This window comes from Coregonus lavaretus (genome assembly GCF_964263955.1).
Source record: "Coregonus lavaretus genome assembly, chromosome: 8".
Taxonomy (NCBI): domain Eukaryota; kingdom Metazoa; phylum Chordata; class Actinopteri; order Salmoniformes; family Salmonidae; genus Coregonus; species Coregonus lavaretus.
In genome coordinates, this window is record NC_139995.1 from 31,726,568 (window position 1) to 31,744,201 (window position 17,634).

The 17,634-nt window shown below is 44.1% G+C and overlaps 1 protein-coding gene across 1 annotated transcript in view; it reads right to left on the reverse strand.

The window, feature by feature from the left end:
• Positions 1 to 14,478: 14,478 nt before the first annotated feature.
• Positions 14,479 to 17,634, reverse strand: part of LOC311134011 (uncharacterized protein) — a gene marked incomplete at its 5' end in the record, with an annotated part of 137,760 nt that continues 134,604 nt past the window's right edge. The window contains 3 exons of the mRNA XM_084167625.1: positions 14,479 to 15,489; positions 16,681 to 16,863; positions 17,493 to 17,555. The remainder of the gene's footprint in view (positions 15,490 to 16,680; positions 16,864 to 17,492; positions 17,556 to 17,634) is intronic.

A 17,634-nucleotide genomic window follows, 5' to 3' on the forward strand; every position in this document is an offset into this window, starting at 1 on the left:
GGGTAATCGTTCCGGGAGATGAGGCATTTTGTAATTCTCCCTTGTTCCCAGTTAAAAAGGCAGCTCCAAGCACAGATTGGAGAATGGTGATGGATTTGCAAGGGGTAAACAATAGTATAATTCCGAGGGCACCTTGTGTGCCTGACCCACATACTTTGTTGAACCAATTGAAACCTGAGAATGCTTATTTTACAATGATAGATCTAGCTAATGCATTTTTCAGCATACCGGTACACCCAGATATTCAAGGCTGGTTAGGCTTTACCTTTCAAGGTCAGAAATTGAAATATTCGAGATTTCCCCAGGGATTTTCGGAAAGCCCCACGATATTTAGTCAGGCAATAACCCGTAATCTAGGCCAATTTGACCCTCAGGAAGGCAGCCAAATTTTGGTATATGTGGATGACATATTGATTGCTAACCCCACCCAGGAAGGTTGCAGGACAGATGCAATAAAATTGCTACTGTTCTTGGCAGAGCAGGGCCACAAAGTCAGTAAGAAAAAGTTACAACTGTGGCAGGAGGAAGTAATCTATCTGGGACATACACTAACTCAGGAGGGGAGAACTTTGAACGCCTCTAGGAAGAAGGCCATCTTAGAAGCTCCAAAACCTATAAACAAGAAACAAATTATGAGTTTTTTGGGAATGATAAACTACTGCAGGGCTTGGGTACCACACTTTGCTTTACATACAGGAAAGCTAAGTGAATTAATCTACGGGAAAGCAATGGCTGCTAAAGATAAGATTGAGTGGACAGAGGAAGCTGAGGCACAGTTTACTGACATAAAGAAATTATTAACATCAGATAGAGTTCTGGCTTTCCCCAGATATGACCGCCCTTTTACCCAAACTGTAGATTGTAGACAGGGGTTCATGACATCAGTTCTTACACAAAAACATTTGCATATTACTCCTCCAGATTGGATGAAGTGGCTCAAGCCATGCCTTTATGTTTACAGTCTGTAGTAGCAGCAGCCCAAGCAGTGGAGGATTCAGCTTCAGTAGTACTTTACCATGACTTAACATTAAAAGTACCACACGCAGTGTCCATTTTATTATTAGAGCATATAATGGCCTATATGTCACCGGCTAGACACTTACCTTATATGATCATTCTGTTAAATATGCCCAATTTGACCATAGAACGATGCACAACAGATGGAAGCCCACATGATTGTGTAACCGAAACTGAGAAACTTGTGTTGCCAAGACCGGACTTAACAGATCTAGCCTTGCCAGATGGAGAAATAACTATGTTTGTAGATGGCTCATCAAGAAAGAACCCTGATGGCACCAATGCCACAGGATATGCGGTCGTAACAGAGACAGACGTTCTAGGAGCTGAATCTTTACCTAGAAATTATTCTGCACAACAGGGAGAAATAGTGGCTCTCACTCGCGCATGTCATTTAGGTAAAGGAAAACGAGTTACCATTTACACAGATAGTGCTTATGCATTTAATACATTCCACGTATACGCTGCACAATGGAGAAATAGGGGAATGGTAACCACTTCTTGTAAACTTCTAACACATGCTCAATTGATTCTAAACTTGTTAGACGCTGTTCTTTTACCAGACAAAATAGCTATTTGCAAGTGTGACTAGAGGAACAGACAGTGTCAGCACTGGTAACAGGAAGGCAGATGAGGAAGCGAAGAAGGCAGGCCTCAAACCACACACTACTCAGCTACATCTGAAAGAGGAAGCTAGTATTGACACAGACTTACTGAGAGAGAGTCAGCTAAGAGCCCCAATGAAAGAGGTCAACAAATGGGAAAAGCTAGGAGCAGTCAATAGGGGGGGGGGGATTTGGCATCAAGGTAAATTACCCATATTACCAACATCTCTGTTTAGATATGCAGCAATATTGATACATGGGCAAAGCCATGTATCAACAGGAGGAATGGTAGAAATAATTAGAAAACACTTTGTAGCCTATGGAATAACAAATTACTTTAAACAATTTTGTTCAAGGTGTGTCATTTGTGCACAAAGTAATCATCAAGGAAGACAGAGAGCATCAAAAGGGGAATATCCCCAGGCGAAATATCAATTCCAGCAGTTGGAAATGGACTTCATAGAACTTACAAGAAGTGAAGGAAATAAATGGTGTTTGACTATAATAGACAAGGATTCTAAATGGGTAGAAGCATTTCCAACGATGAACAAACACAGTGTTAGGAGAAAAAACCGATCACCACTAGGGCTCGGGGGTTGGCTCCTTAACGAAGATTCCCTTACCCTGTCTGATCATCCCTGTGTGAGTTCGATAGAAGGTAGAGCAATGGGTTGGCCTCTGGCGTCTGACATGTTCTCAGGGCGAGGGTGGGGATTCACAGGTCTCCTGACGGTAGGTAGCTGTCTGATTGTGGGGGCCATATTCCTAGCACATTCAAACTCTCCTGATCCGCCAGAAGTAGTAGTTAACCTAACACAAGTTTGATAAAATAATACCTGAGCACAGTCTACGTAGGCATAGGAGACAGCTTGACGTAGGGAAAGGGGAAGTACTAGTGACTGTAGGAAAGGACATCACCTTTGAGGTCTTTGCGGACCAGTTGAGGAGTTGGGGACTACTGGCTGAAAATATCGTAAGGGACGGGAGATATATATGTATGTCACCATGTACATCCTGGGACCATGTAGTTGCTCATACCGAGAGGGGAGGATATGTGAATCTCCATACACAGTTTAAGGACAGGTGGAGTATCGTGAAGGTAGGGAATTACCAGAAATGGCAGTGCGACCCATACAAGGGTAAGTACTGTCTAAAAGTCAGAATTACACTAAAACAGGTAAAGGCTACGGATGAGGGCTTGTGGTACATCGGATTTGACCGCAAATGTTGTAAAGATCCATTGGTGGCTTTCCGGGGAAGTGATCAACCAAGCGGATGTTACAGTCCCGACAAGTGAAATATCCTCTTCAACTAGGACACCCTATAGAGTACACATTTCCGAGGGAGGGAGTGAGACCGGGGCCGTGGTGAAGATAGTGCAAACTATAGACCTGAAGGAAGTAGTAGAGGTGGAGACCGGATATAGGGATTCGAACCTATGGTTGGAATGGATACAGTATACGGCAATAACTATGTCCCAAGAGTACTGTTACGCCTGTGGGACAGCTAAACCTAGGTTAACCACTACTCCGTTCCCCTTGACGGGCTTTAACTCTCCGTCAGGTTTATCTTGCATAGTTAAATTGTTCAAGTCACCTGAGAATGTGGTGAAGGAGTCTTGTGTTAACTTGCACTATCTGTATCCCCCAGTATCAGAGTCCCCTAGACCCGGATTACCCCCTTTTGAAGTATCAGTGGAGGCGTATTATTGCTTTTCTAGGATGGACAAGATGGGTTATGAGGTAGGGCATCTTAGCTCCTTCTCCCACACTGAGAATGTCACAACTAAAGAGACCATGACCAATCTCACCCCTTTGTTGCAGCCAAAGGATTTTAGGAACCAAAATAAGGCCCGCGCTGACATCTGGTGGTTGTGTGGTGGTAACAGACTAAATTACATGCGAATTGGACGGGAACCTGCGCGTTAGCTCAACTCGTAATGCCTTTCACTCTCATCAAACAATCTAATGTGTCAGAGACTGGTGGGTTGTCACGTAGAAAGCGAGACCTCCTCCCGGGATCCTTTGATGAAAGGATATATATTGATGGGATAGGTGTACCTCGAGGGGTTCCAGAATAATTCAAAGCTAGGAATTAGATCGCAGCTGGTTTTGAATCAAGTATTTTCTGGTGGTCAACAATTAATAAGAATGTGGATTGGATAAACTACATCTACTACAACCAACAAAGATTTATTAATCACACTCGTGATGCAATAAAGGGATTGGCTGAGCAGACAGCGGCAACTAGCTTAATGGCATGGCAGAATAGAATAGCTTTAGATATGCTTTTGGCTGAGAAGGGCGGGGTTTATGTTTTGTTTGGATCTATGTGCTGTACTTTCATCCCCAATAATACAGCACCTGACGGGTCAGTGACCAAAGCTCTTCAGGGACTCACCACGCTGGCGAACGAACTGGCTGAGAACTCTGGTATTGATAACTCACTAACCGGTTGGTTTGATAATATGTTTGGAAAATGGAAAGCTATTGTTGCAACTTTATTAGGGGGGGCTCTGACTGGGATGTTCATGTTAATGTTAGGTGAATGTTGCTTAATTCCGTTTGTGAGAGGTCTTGTGTTCAGGTCTCTGGAGAAAGCAGTGACAGTAAATGGTTAGATATGGGCCCATTCCCGACTCAGACCAATGGAATGGACGCTACATGCCTCCCGCTCTGTTGGAGGATGCAGAAGATTTTAACCCTGATGAACCTGAATTGGATGAGACTATTTTTTATGTTTAGTATACTATCTTTTCAATGAAGACCATAATGAAAATCTAAACAAGAAGTGTTATGGTTGGAAGTAAAATGTGGTAGCATGCTAGGCAAATTGTGTTATTATGATGTGTTTTGTACTAGTGATTCATTTTATATGCAAATCAACTTATATGCTTCAATGTGTGTCTCATTTTATAGCAATGTATATATTGAGTGAATGTGTGTAATATTTTAGTCAAAGGGTGGATTGATAGAGGAATTTGTTAATGTGACTAAAGTATTACACCCTGAAAATTATAGGAATGTAATAGAATCATAAAACTACAATCTGATAATGTATTACATTTAGTTAGAAGAAAAACAAGGGCTTTGGCTTATTTTCATATCTATGCTAGCAGGAAACAGGATGTGCAACTAGACACTGAAGAACATGTCCCCATCTTAGATGTCTGTGTAAGATACATATTTGCTCAGCAACAGACTATTTGGGTCTTAAAAAAAAGAAGTGTGAAATAGACACAGGAAATGACGACTAGGTTGCTTCTTCAAGCTTATAGAGAAATGTGATAGTTGCTTAAATATGGGCTAGGAGCTTTTCCATTGGCCCTTTTAGGGGCGTAGTAAAGGTAAAAAAAACATTGTGCATTGTATGATTTTCAGAGCACTCTCAATGAATAAAGGCTGACCATTGCAGAATTGGGTCTTTGCTTATTTTATTTAAACTAAGAGATTTACAACCTCTTGGGAAATATTCAAAGATTTAAGAAGTAGTTGACTTCAACCATTGAGATAACAAAATTCTCATGACAGCGCCTCCCCTTGCTTTTGTCGGGCCGGCTTGTGCTGGTCAGAAACGACAATATGTCAGTGGTAGCGTGCATCAACAGACGGTGAGAGACTCTGTCTCTCTCCCTCCTAACCTTGGCTCGCTCCCTATTGCGGGGGAGCAGTGTGCACAGGGGTGGAAGCTACTCCCCTGGGTGGTCTCCCAGGTATGGGACATTTTCGGCAGGGCCGACATAGATCTTAACGCATTGCGAGAAAACGCGCTGGTGCTCCAGTGTCCTCGGACCCTCCTTTATGCGTTTCCTCGACTGGTTCTGATTCAGCTCACATTGGAGAGGGCGCACCGTTAGGGCAGCTTTGGTTCGGAGATCATTCACCTTTTAGGCGGGGACCCGTGGCAACTCCCGTTGTGCAGGGACCTATTGTCCCAGGTGCACAGGCAGGTTTGGCAAGCGAGGCCGGAGTTGCATCCAAATGCGGCCTTCGCCTACGAAAGTCATGGCTATGTCCTACAGGTCCTTAGCCTTTGAGCCATTTCCCTTTTCTCCTCTTCCTGTTGCTTCTGAAGAGCAACAGAGGTTACTTGCCCTGTGTCCGGTGCGAGCTTTACGCATGTACATTGAACGGAACCGGGGTATCCGGTTATGTGACCATCTTTTTGTCTGTTTGCTAATCCAGCTCGCGGCAGGGCGCTCCCTAAGCAGCGTCTCTCCCACTGGATTGTGGAGGCTATCTCCCTGGCATAAAGCAGCAAAGGGTCAAGGGTTACCTAGTGGTGTGGGGACGCCACACGCCCACTCCATCAGGGGTTTGGCAGCGACTTGGGTGTTGTTTAAACGGTTGACTGTAGGAGATATTTGTGCTGCAGCGAGTTGGGCATCACCACACACTTTTGTGAGGTTTTCTCACTTGGATATCACTGCTCCCAGTGTAGCCCACAGGGTGCTTATTATTTCATTTAGTATCCGTTGGGGTCTGCTTGGAGCTTTGGAGTCGGCTTGGGGCGTGATTATCTTTCCCCATATTATGTTGTACCGAAGTTGACTGACTGAAACGTAACGTAACATTATGACTATAACTAATATTCCCTGAAGGAGGGAAACGAGGTACAACACGAGGTACAGCCCGTTACTGGGCTAAGTGAAGAGCGGTATTCAATTGAAGGAATGAATCCGAGCCTCACGCTTATCACCTTTGGAACGTGGGGCTTCCAGCGAGGCACGGATTTCATTGGCCTTGTAGGCGTGATTGTAGATCCTTCAACCAAAGTCGCGAGAGTGCAACTCCCCATAGTACCTTGTACCTCGTTTCCCTCCTTCAGGGAACAGTAGTTATAGGTATAACGTAACATTTTCACATGTCTAATGGGCTGTGAAATTAGTCTCTTCCGTGAAGACAATTATGCTTAGAGACCAACTCTGGCCCTAAGGCAGCCCTCAAGATGACATTTAGGAGGGACATCATGTCAGACCAAATGATGGAAGCATCAACTGAAAGATATAACCACTGGCCAAACCATTTCACAGAGGGACGATAATCCATCCCATTATGTTGGCCTAACTATGGAATCAGTTCAAATGTGTGTGTGTCAGTGCATACAGTGCATTCGCAAAGTATTCAGACCCCTTGACTTTTTCCACATTTTGTTACGTTACAGCCTTATTCTAAAATTGATTAAATAAATGTTTCCCTTATCAATCTACACACAATAACGCATAATGACAAACATGAAAACAGATTCTTAGAAATGTTTGCAAATGTCTAAAAAACAGAAATACCTTATTTACATAAGTATTCAGACCCTTTGCTATGAGACTTGAAATTTAGCTCAGGTGCATGCTGTTTCCATTGATCATCATTGAGATGTTTCTACAACTTGATTGGAGTCCACCTGTGGTAAATTCAATTGATTGGACATGATTTGGAAAGGCACACACCTGTTTATATAAGGTCCAACAGTTGACAGTGCATGTCGGAGCAAAAACCAAGCCATGAGGTCAAAGGAATTGTCCGTAGAGCTCCGAGACAGGATTGTGTCGAGGGAAGGGTACCAAAAAATGTCTGCAGCATTGAAGGTCCCCAAGAACACAGTGGCATCCCATCATTCTTAAATGGAAGAAGTTTGGAACCACCGATACTCTTCCTAGAGCTGGCCGCCCGGCCAAACTGAGCAATAGGGGGAGAAGGGCCTTGGTCAGGGAGGTGACCAAGAACCCGATGGTCTCTCTGACAGAGCTCCAGAGTTCCTCTGTGGAGATGGGAGAACCTTCCAGAAGGACAACCATCTCTGCAGCACTCCACCAATCAGGCCTTTATGGTAGAGTGGCCAGACGGAAGCCACTCCTCAGTAAAAGGCACATGACAGCCCACTTGGAGTTTGCCAAAAGGCACCTAAAGGACTCTCAGAACATGAGAAACAAGATTCTCTGGTCTGATGAAACGAAGATTGAACTCTTTGGCCTGAATGCCAAGCGTCACTTCTGGAGGAAACCTGGCACCATCCCTACGGTGAAGCATGGTGGTGGCAGCATCATGCTGTGGGGATGTTTTTCAGCAGCAGGGACTGGGAGACTAGTCAGGATCGAGGGAAAGATTAAAGGAGCAAAGTACAGAGAGATCCTTGATGAAAACCTGCTCCAGAGCGCTCAGGACCTCAAACTGGGGCGAAGGTTCACCTTCCAACAGGACAACGACCCTAAGCACACAGCCAAGACAACGCAGGAGTGGCTTTGGGACAAGTCTCTGAATGTCCTTGAGAGTCCCAGCCAGAGCCAGGACTTGAACCCGATCGAACATCTCTGGAGAGACCTGAAAATAGCTGTGCAGCGACGCTCTCCATCCAACCTGACAGAGCTTGAGAGTGTCTGAATACTTATGTAAATGTGATATTTCCGTTTTTTTATTTGTAGTACATTTGCAAAAAAAATTGAAATCCTGTGACATAACAAAATGTGGAAAAAGTCAAGGGGTCTGAATACTTTCCGAATGCACTGTATAAGCGTTTATACAATTGTGCCTAAATGTACACATTGTGTACATGTGCCAGTGTGTGTGTACGTGCCTGTGTGTGTATAAGGGAGGCTTCCTGTCCAGTCTAGACATCTTTAATTCCACAGCACCATAGGGGGCATCCAGACAGATAGAGGATGAGAAGCGCATTGACCTGTCACTGCAACCCCTACCTCCCCTCCTCCTCATCCCCCTTTTCCTCCACCTCCACCCTCCCCAGTCTGTTCTCCCAGGCTGCCAGTGACCCATGTACCTATCCGTCAGCTCACCCCCTCTCCCCCTCACCCCCTTCTGTCAACCCCTCCCACCCTCTCCTCCCCTCCCTCATTCCCTGGCATCTGTTCTCTCGCTCACCTCCGCATCCCATCTTTAATAAATCTCCACCATATTCCACATGTATGGCTGATGGCGTCACAACGGTTCACAATAGCATAAGCCTCCACTCTAGAGAGCATCCTTCACCTTCACAAAATGACCAGTGACGAAAGAGAAGCAGGTCTGGAGTCCAGTAATCTAAGCTGACACATTATTATAGAGTGCAGCTCCACTCCTGATGCAGAAGCATCATGCCAATAACAATACACGCGGGAGGGACAAGGAAAAAGGGACTTGTGTCTTCTTCCTCTCAGTGTTTGCACACACACACAAATCTGTCTGCATTGAATGACCCCAGACAATGGCAGGTGTTATACCTAACCTTCTAACATATCCCTCTTTACCTCTGGAGAGCTGACAGCTGTGTGTGTGTGTACTTAAGGTCAACCTTGTTAAGTGTTTTCAAAAGAAAACTTTGAACGAATTTGAATCAATAATTAATTACCTAAAGGAGTCATTTGACTGGCCCAGGTGTGGTCAAAAACTGCACAGGAAGACAGAGGAGCTAATTCCAGTAATGATCACATGGTTCTGGAGTCTAGACAGAGTGGTTCATGGAGGTCATTGTGGAATTGACTGTTGGTTGACTGGTGCAACTGGGTGGTCCACGTTGGCCATTTTGTGCCAAAAAACTCTTAACTCTAGCTAGGCTATCAGTTATCACTGTGAAATGAAGAATCGTTTAGGCCACATTTGTCAAACCAGCAGGTGGTGTTTTTTAGTTGTTTCGCCCGCCAAGCAAGGATTATTTGTATGGAGGTCAATGAGTGTCAAATTATTTGCTATGTGAAGTTTATTTGATCTAATAGAAGTTTCGTAATGCTTACGTTGTTAGGAGTGTACTGATATAAGTGGGACACGTGACATCCCGACAACTTTGAGATAAAGCAATTTATATCGGAGTTGTCTCGAGATGGCTGTGCATATTCATGGCATGAGGTTAGTAACATAGAGTCTCTCTCCATTGAATACAGGCGGTTGACGTCAACAACCCTCATTGAATATTCAAAAAAGGAGTACAATAATGAGATGTATCCACCAATCCAAAGAAAGGATAGGCTGGAGCTAGACAACCCGCCGTGCCGCTTTGTGGACAACGACTCCAATTGTTAGGGCGGAGAGACATGTATCGTGTCAGTAAATCCCATAATCTTTGGTCAAACTCATTCCACGGAGGGCAGAGTGTCTGCGGGTATTTCGAGCCTCCCTTGTACTTGATTGATTAATTAAGGTCACTGATTAGTAAGGAACGCCCCTCACCTGGTTGTCTAGGTCTTAATTGAAAGGAAAAAACTAAAACCAGTAGACACTAGGCCATCCATGGAATGAGTTTGACACCACTGGTTTAGGTGATTAAAATGAGCATCACCTGATTCAACTACTCAAGAGCTTGTTGATTTGTTGAATCAGGTGTGTTAGTGTTGGCTTGGAAGAAAAAAAATTGTGTCAGCTGAGGAGAACCCCAGGACTGGAATAGAACCCCCCCTGGATTAAATACCATAGAGCTCAAGAGGGTCAATTGACTTGATAGAAAAGGCATGGTGACATTGTCCCAGGGTGGAGGTAAAAGCAGGGCAGGGTCGGGGGAACTCAACTTGCCTCAAGTCCTCTCTCTTCCCTCCCTCCGTCTCTCTTTCTCAGCCTCTCGCTCCCTCTCGCGCTCTCTTGTTCTCTCTCTAAACGACGGCTCATTTCCACCACTCTCCACTTCCTGCTCAGCTGCACAATTATCCTTGTTTCAGCCGAGAGATAAAGATAGACGGAGGAGAGAGGGAGGAGGAAGAGAGCCAGAGAGTAAGAGATGCTCTTACAGATCCTCTCATGTTGGTAAAGCCAAAGAACACTTGAGAGCAGTCCAGCACTGCACCGGCCAGGGGAGAAAGGTAAGTTGAGCCACCTCTCAGTCAATGGCAGTTCTTTGTCCTGATAGAGTTGAGAGGGAGCCAGAGGTAGGGAGAGAGAGTGTGTGTGTGTAAATGCACTGTGTACGTGCATTGTGTAAGTGTGCATTGTTGTATGTGCACACGTCTGTGTGAGGGGTGGGGGAGAGCATTGCGACAAAAACAACCTAATAAAACTGGGTCCGTCAATAGTTTTAGCATAAATTGGAATGGAGAGTGAAATAGTGAATGACAGCTGGCAGGTATGAGAAATTGCATATGTTAATGTGGGTTTATGAGCCTGAGACAGCCCCAGAGAGACTTTTAATAATGCTCAGCCACTCTGGCACAGGCATTCAGGTGGCTCATAATCTGCACTGTCATAATGAAGAGAATATTCTAATGCAAAACCCCATCAAACAAAACAACCTGTTTGTGTGTGTGTGTGTAAGCGAGAGAGAGAGAGAGAGATAGGGAGAGAGTGAGAAGAGGGGGGGTGAAAAGGAGAAAGGTCATTGCTTCTCATACTGTGCCTCTGCACACACTTTGTCTCTCCAGAACTTCTCAACTATGTCATGAGTATTGCTACCATGATCAGCTCTCAATTTTGCACTTTTCGCTTCAATTTGTGGATCTTAAATGCCTTCATAAGCATTTAATCACATCCCTGAATATATATCTGCCATGCATTATAGCCCCTCCGCTAATAGTAATTGAGAGAGGTAGATAGGGGATTTATAAAGAGGCAGAGAGTAAGGTGTATAATATCAATTTCTAATTCTAATTTGTTTCCAGTGAAACTGCTTACTGGCAGCAGAGAGAGCAGCCAAAAGTCCTGCAGGGTGTAACCAAGGTTCGGATCAATAGGCCAAATAAATGCTTACAGACTTTAAATGAGTTAAAGTCTAGCAGAACAGGGAACTTTGAATGCCCTCACTAACACACTCCTTGGATGATCAGTGAGGGAAAAAAGTATTTGATCCCCTGCTGATTTTGTATGTTTGCCCACTGACAAAGAAATTATCAGTCTATAATTTTAATGGTAGGTTTATTTGAACAGTGAGAGACAGAATAACAACAAAAAAATCCAGAAAAACGCATGTCAAAAATGTTATTAATTGATTTGCATTTTAATGAGGGAAATAAGTATTTGACCCCTCTGCAAAACATGACTTAGTACTTGGTGGCAAAACCCTTGTTGGCAATCAGAGGTCAGACGTTTCTTGTAGTTGGCCACCAGGTTTGCACACATCTCAGGAGGGATTTTGTCCCACTCCTCTTTGCAGATCTTCTCCAAGTCATTAAGGTTTCGAGCCTGACGTTTGGCAACTCGAACCTTCAGCTCCCTTCACAGATTTTCTAAGGGATTAAGGTCTGGAGACTGGCTAGGCCACTCCAGGACCTTAATGTGCTTCTTCTTGAGCCACTCCTTTGTTGCCTTGGCCGTGTGTTTTGGGTCATTGTCATGCTGGAATACCCATCCACTACTCATTTTCAATGCCCCGGCTGAGGGAAAGAGGTTCTCACCCAAGATTTGACGGTACATGGCCCCGTCCATCGTCCCTTTGATGCGGTGAAGTTGTCCTGTCCCCTTAGCAGAAAAACACCCCCAAAGCATGTTGTTTCCACCTCCACGTTTGACGGTGGGGATGGTGTTCTTGGGGTCATAGGCAGCATTCCTCCTCCTCCAAACACGGCGAGTTGAGTTGATGCTCGATTTTGAACTCATCTGACCACAACACTTTCACCCAGTTCTCCTCTGAATCATTCAGATGTTCATTGGCAAACTTCAGACGGGCATGTATATGTGCTTTCTTGAGCAGGGGGACCTTGCGGGCTCTGCAGGATTTCAGTCCTTCACGGCGTAGTGTGTTACCAATTGTTTTCTTGGTGACTATGGTCCCAGCTGCCTTGAGATCATTGACAAGATCCTCCCGTGTAGTTCTGGGCTGATTCCTCACCATTCTCATGATCATTGCAACTCCACGAGGTGAGATCTTGCATGGCCGAGGGAGATTGACAGTTATTTTGTGTTTCTTCCATTTGCGAATAATCGCACCAACTGTTGTCACCTTCTCACCAAGCTGCTTGGTGATGGTCTTGTAGCCCATTCCAGCCTTGTGTAGGTCTACAATCTTGTCCCTGACATCCTTGGAGAGCTCTTTGGTCTTGGCAATGGTGGAGAGTTTGGAATCTGATTGATTGATTGCTTCTGTGGACAGGTGTCTTTTATACAGGTAACAAGCTGAGATTAGGAGCACTTCCTTTAAGAGTGTGCTCCTAATCTCAGCTCGTTACCTGTATAAAAGACACCTGGGAGCCTGAAATCTTTCTGATTGAGAGGGGGTCAAATACGTATTTCCCTAATTAAAATGCAAATCAATTTATTACATTTTTTACATGCGTTTTTCTGGATTTTGTTGTTGCTATTCTGTCTCTCACTGTTCAAATAAACCTACCATTAAAATTATGGACTGATCATTTCTTTGTCAGTGGGCAAATGTACAAAATCAGCAGGGGATCAAATAATTTTTTCCCTCACTGTAAGACATCAGCCAAAGCCTGAATGGAGCTGATGGGTAAAATAGGACACAGAGAAGGGGGGGCAAACACACCCAAACACACACAGTGCATGGTTGGTCATCACCACACAGATGTACTGTACGGTGCTTAAGATAAGACATACTATGGTTACCTGAGGATTGCATAATAGTGTCAAAGTTACATATATCATTTGACTGAGCAAGGTAAAGGGCAATGGAAGCAAAAAATACATGGCAGTAAATGTTTATTGCCATGGCAACAGCCCTTGGAGTACTTAGGGAAGACTGCAGGAGACAGTGGGATATGGAAAGAGAGAGGGAGTGAGGGGAGGAGAGAAGTAGAGAGGGAGAAAGAGTGACTTCTTGGCATGCGCCGTCCTCCTCTTAGCTTGTTCCTACTACTCTAGCACTCTGCCAACCACATACTCTGCGGACAAGGTCACTCGAGGACTTCAGAACGTGCCTCTGCATCCTGCTAACTGAAAGGCGTTAGATAGATGATCGATGGATGATAACTACTTTATTGAGGAAAAATGTACTTGCTATGACTGTGATGTGTTTTTTTTCACCTAGCTATCTTAAGATGAATGCACTAACTATGAATCGCTCTGGATAAGAACGTCTGCTAAATGACTAAAATGTAAAATAAAATGTTAGGGTGCAGTACTAACACATGGGGACAGGCGCAGCCCCCTCTGCACTGATCTATAGGACTGTGATTCATGATTCACTGGGGAATGCTATGATTCATTGGGGTATGGTATGATTCACTGGAGCTGACCGCCTGGCCAAACTGACCAATCGGGGGAGAAGGGCCTTGGTCAGGGAGGTGACCAAGAACCCGATGGTCACTCTGACAGAGCTCCAGAGTTCCTCTGTGGAGATGGGAGAACTTTCCAGAAGGACAACCATCTCTGCAGCTCTCCACCAGTCAGGCCTTTATGGTAGAGTGGCCAGACGGAAGCCACTCTTCAGTAAAAAGCACATGACAGCCTGCTTGGAGTTTGCCAAAAGGCACCTAAAGGACTCTGACTATGAAACAAGATTGTCTGGTCTGATGAAACCAAGATTGAACTCTTTGGCCTGAATGCCAAGCGTCACGTCTGGAGGAAACCAGGCACCATCCCTACGGTGAAGCATGGTGGTTGCAGCATCATCCTGTGGGGATGAACGAAGCAAAATACAGAGAGATCCTTGTTGAAAACCTGCTCCAGACCGCTCAGGACCTCAGACTGGGTTGAAGATTCACCTTACAACAGGACAACAACCTTAACCACACAAGTCTCTGAATGTCCTTGAGTGGCCCAGCCAGAGCCCGGACTTGAACCCGATCAAACATCTCTGGAGATACCTAAAAATAGCTGTGCAGCGACACTCCCCTCCAACCTGACAGAGCTTGAGGGGATCTGCAGAGAAGATTGGAAGGAACTCCCCAAATACAGGTGTGCCAAGCTTGTAACGTCATACCCAAGAAGACTCGAGGCTGTAATCGCTGCCAAGGTGCTTCAACAAAGCACTGAGTAAAGGGTCTGAATACTCATGTAAATGTAATAGTTCAGTTTATTTTATTTTATAAATGTGCTAACATTTCTAAAAACCTGCTGTTGCTTTGTCATTATGGGGTATTGTCTGTAAAAACAATTTAATACATTTTAGAATAAGGCTGTAATGTAACAAAATGTGGAAAAAGTACAGCGGTCTGAATACTTTCCGAATGCACTGTATATACTTCTAAGCTAGCCGTACATCATCATATATCCCAGTGTGCTGACCCAAGCCCTATCCAAACTAACACTACTAAAAGTATTTTTCATTTTTTTTTAAACATTGTAGAAATACTATTATTCAAATGTTCTGGTTTATTCATATATTTCATAAAACAATGAGTAATGTTTCCAAGGCAGCATGAGTGTGCTTTTTGCAATTTGAACATCAAACTTGGTGAAAATACAAACTTTCATTTTTCTTTGAAAACAACAAATGAAATGTGCAATACAAAAATACCTTTTAAAATAGCACCTTTTCTCTGTCAGTTTAAAACATGCAGAGTTTAACATGAATCATTAGGACACACAAAACACTATTTTCCAGGTAATAAAAATATACATTTATATGTACATCACATTGGACAAATATGATAACATCTATTGTGCACACCTCTTTATATATACAGAACAGCTATTTAGTAGACAGATTTGGAACTCATTACCTGTACACCAAAGACAGATTCTGCATTCTGTGGTATGGTTGCATCAATGTTTGGACAACATTTTCTTCCTGTAATACGGTGCTGCTGTAATCGCTTGATGTAATTCTGAGGGGGATTTAAAAGTTTGGCTGCAGAGTTAACGTAATATAAATGTACTTGAAATAAATAATCAAATGATCAACGTGACCTGTGGCCATGAGCCAAGATCCATCAATGCTATATGCTGTATATTCAAAACCCTGCCAATGTTTATAGCTTTAAATATTGTGTTGCCATTCTTTAGGGTGGAGAGGAGGTGGTCATGACATGCGCTTCATCATCGCCCCTTTTTCAAAGGAACAGCATCTGCAACAAAACACAATCCGTTTTGGAGATATATTTGTATGTGCGTGTATGTGCAGCATGAATGTGTGTATTCAGCATGATGTATGTCCAGGTCTTAAGCCTCCTATTGTGGGTCTCAACCAACACCCACACACCCCCACACATGCACACACACACACAAACACAAACACAACTTGATTAAACCTGTAATAACATGTAATCAAATCTATGTAATAACATCCAACACAAGGTGTCTCCCCAGACTACTGCAATACTCTACTCCCCGGCTACCCGAATAAGGCACTAAATACATTTTAGCTAGTGCTAAATACAGTTGCTAGAATCTTGACTAGAAAAATAAAATGTGATCACATTACTCCAGTGCTAGGCAGTGATAGACTGGCTTCCTGTTAAGGCTAGGGTGGATTTCAAGGTTTTACTGCTAACCAACAAAAGCATTACATGGATTGCTCCTACCTATCTCTCCGATTTGGTCCTGCCGTACATACCTACACATATGCTACGGTCGCAAGACGCACGCTTCCTTATTGTTCCTAGAATTTCTAAGCAAACAGCTGGAGGCAGGACTTTCTCCTATAGAGCTTAATTTTTATGGAATGATCTGCCGAGCCATGTGATAGACGCAGACTCGGTCTCAGCTTTAAGTCCTTACTGAAGACTAATCTCTTCAGTAGGTCCTATAATTGAGTGTAGTCTGGCCCAGGGGTGTGAAGGTGAACGGCAAGGCACTGGATTGACGAAACACCCTTGCTGTCTTTGCCTGGCCCTATTACGGGGACTGAGTCACTGGCTTGCTCGCGCTCTCCCATGCCGTCCCTAGGAGGGGTGCATCACATCTTGCCAGGCTTTTTTCGCTATAGTCGACTTGAGTGGGTTGAGTCACTGGCATGATCTTCCTGTCCGGTTTCGTGCCCCCTCAGAGCCTGGTTCCTCTCTAGGTTTATTCCTAGGTTCCTGCCTAGAAAGGAAGTTTTTCCTAGCCACCATGCTTCTATATCTGCATTGCTTGCTCTTTGGGGTTTTAGGCTGGGTTTCTGTATAGCACTTTGTGACAACTGCTGATGTAAAAAGGGTTTTATAAATACATTTGATTGATTGATATGTGTGTGTGTGCACAGTAAGCTACTATGTGTGCTTGCGTGTTTGAACAGTTCTGTCTGTGTGTGTGTGTGTGTGTGTGTGTGTGTGTACCTGTGTCCTCGGGGAAGCAGCGCTCCTCACAGGTCTCCTGATGGAGGAAGCGGTTGGCGTTGCCCTCACAGCCGCTGTAGATGAAGGGTCTACAGGCTTGCACCTGGCTGTTAAAGTACCAGCGCAAAGTAAACCTCCCACAGCTGCCCTCCTCCAGGGGCAACACGCAAAGGTCCACTGGAGCTGGAATACATCACACACACACACGGTGAGGAAAATCACAGTGAGAAAGAGAGAGAGAGCGAGCGAGTGGCCAAAAAGCTGAAATCAGAACAGAGGCTTAGCCACAGTGAGTGGTACAAGCTCCAAAAGGTACAGTAAGCTAGGTGAATGTTAGTTGAATGTGATGTTAGTATTAACAGTAGCTTAACATTCTGTGATGAACATGAAATAAGTGACCATACAATTAACAGTCTTTAAGAGATAGAAAATCTAAATTCTATATCTGGGATAAAAGCTGAAGATGGCTTGTAAGGTCAAATCCATTCAAGTTTTATAAAACAAAATGTTTTCAGTATAATTCTATGTATATTATTATTAGTAACTTTTGTCAATTTGCCAAACAAAAACAATTCAATGTGCCCAAATTCAGATATGCTTGGGTGTTTTGATTAGTTATCGACAGCAATCAAAGAAAATAAAAACGATTTCTCAACTGGTAAATTTTTTTCTGTGAGTGTGTGTATATGTGCTTCAGAGATTAACATCAATAACCATCATGCTAGAGAGGCCCGTGGCATGCAGAGATGTGGAGGCGGAGTTAACCCTTGAAACGCCCCAGTAGTGAAGAGGAGGAGGTGGGCGGGGTTTACCTTCCCCTTTGACCTCTCTCCTGGGCCTTTTTGCTTTCAGAGGGTCAACAGTGACAGTCTCACCTGTCGACACACAATCATACAACAAACATCAACATCCATCAACAGACACCCTGTAATAAGCACACTAACAACACAAAAC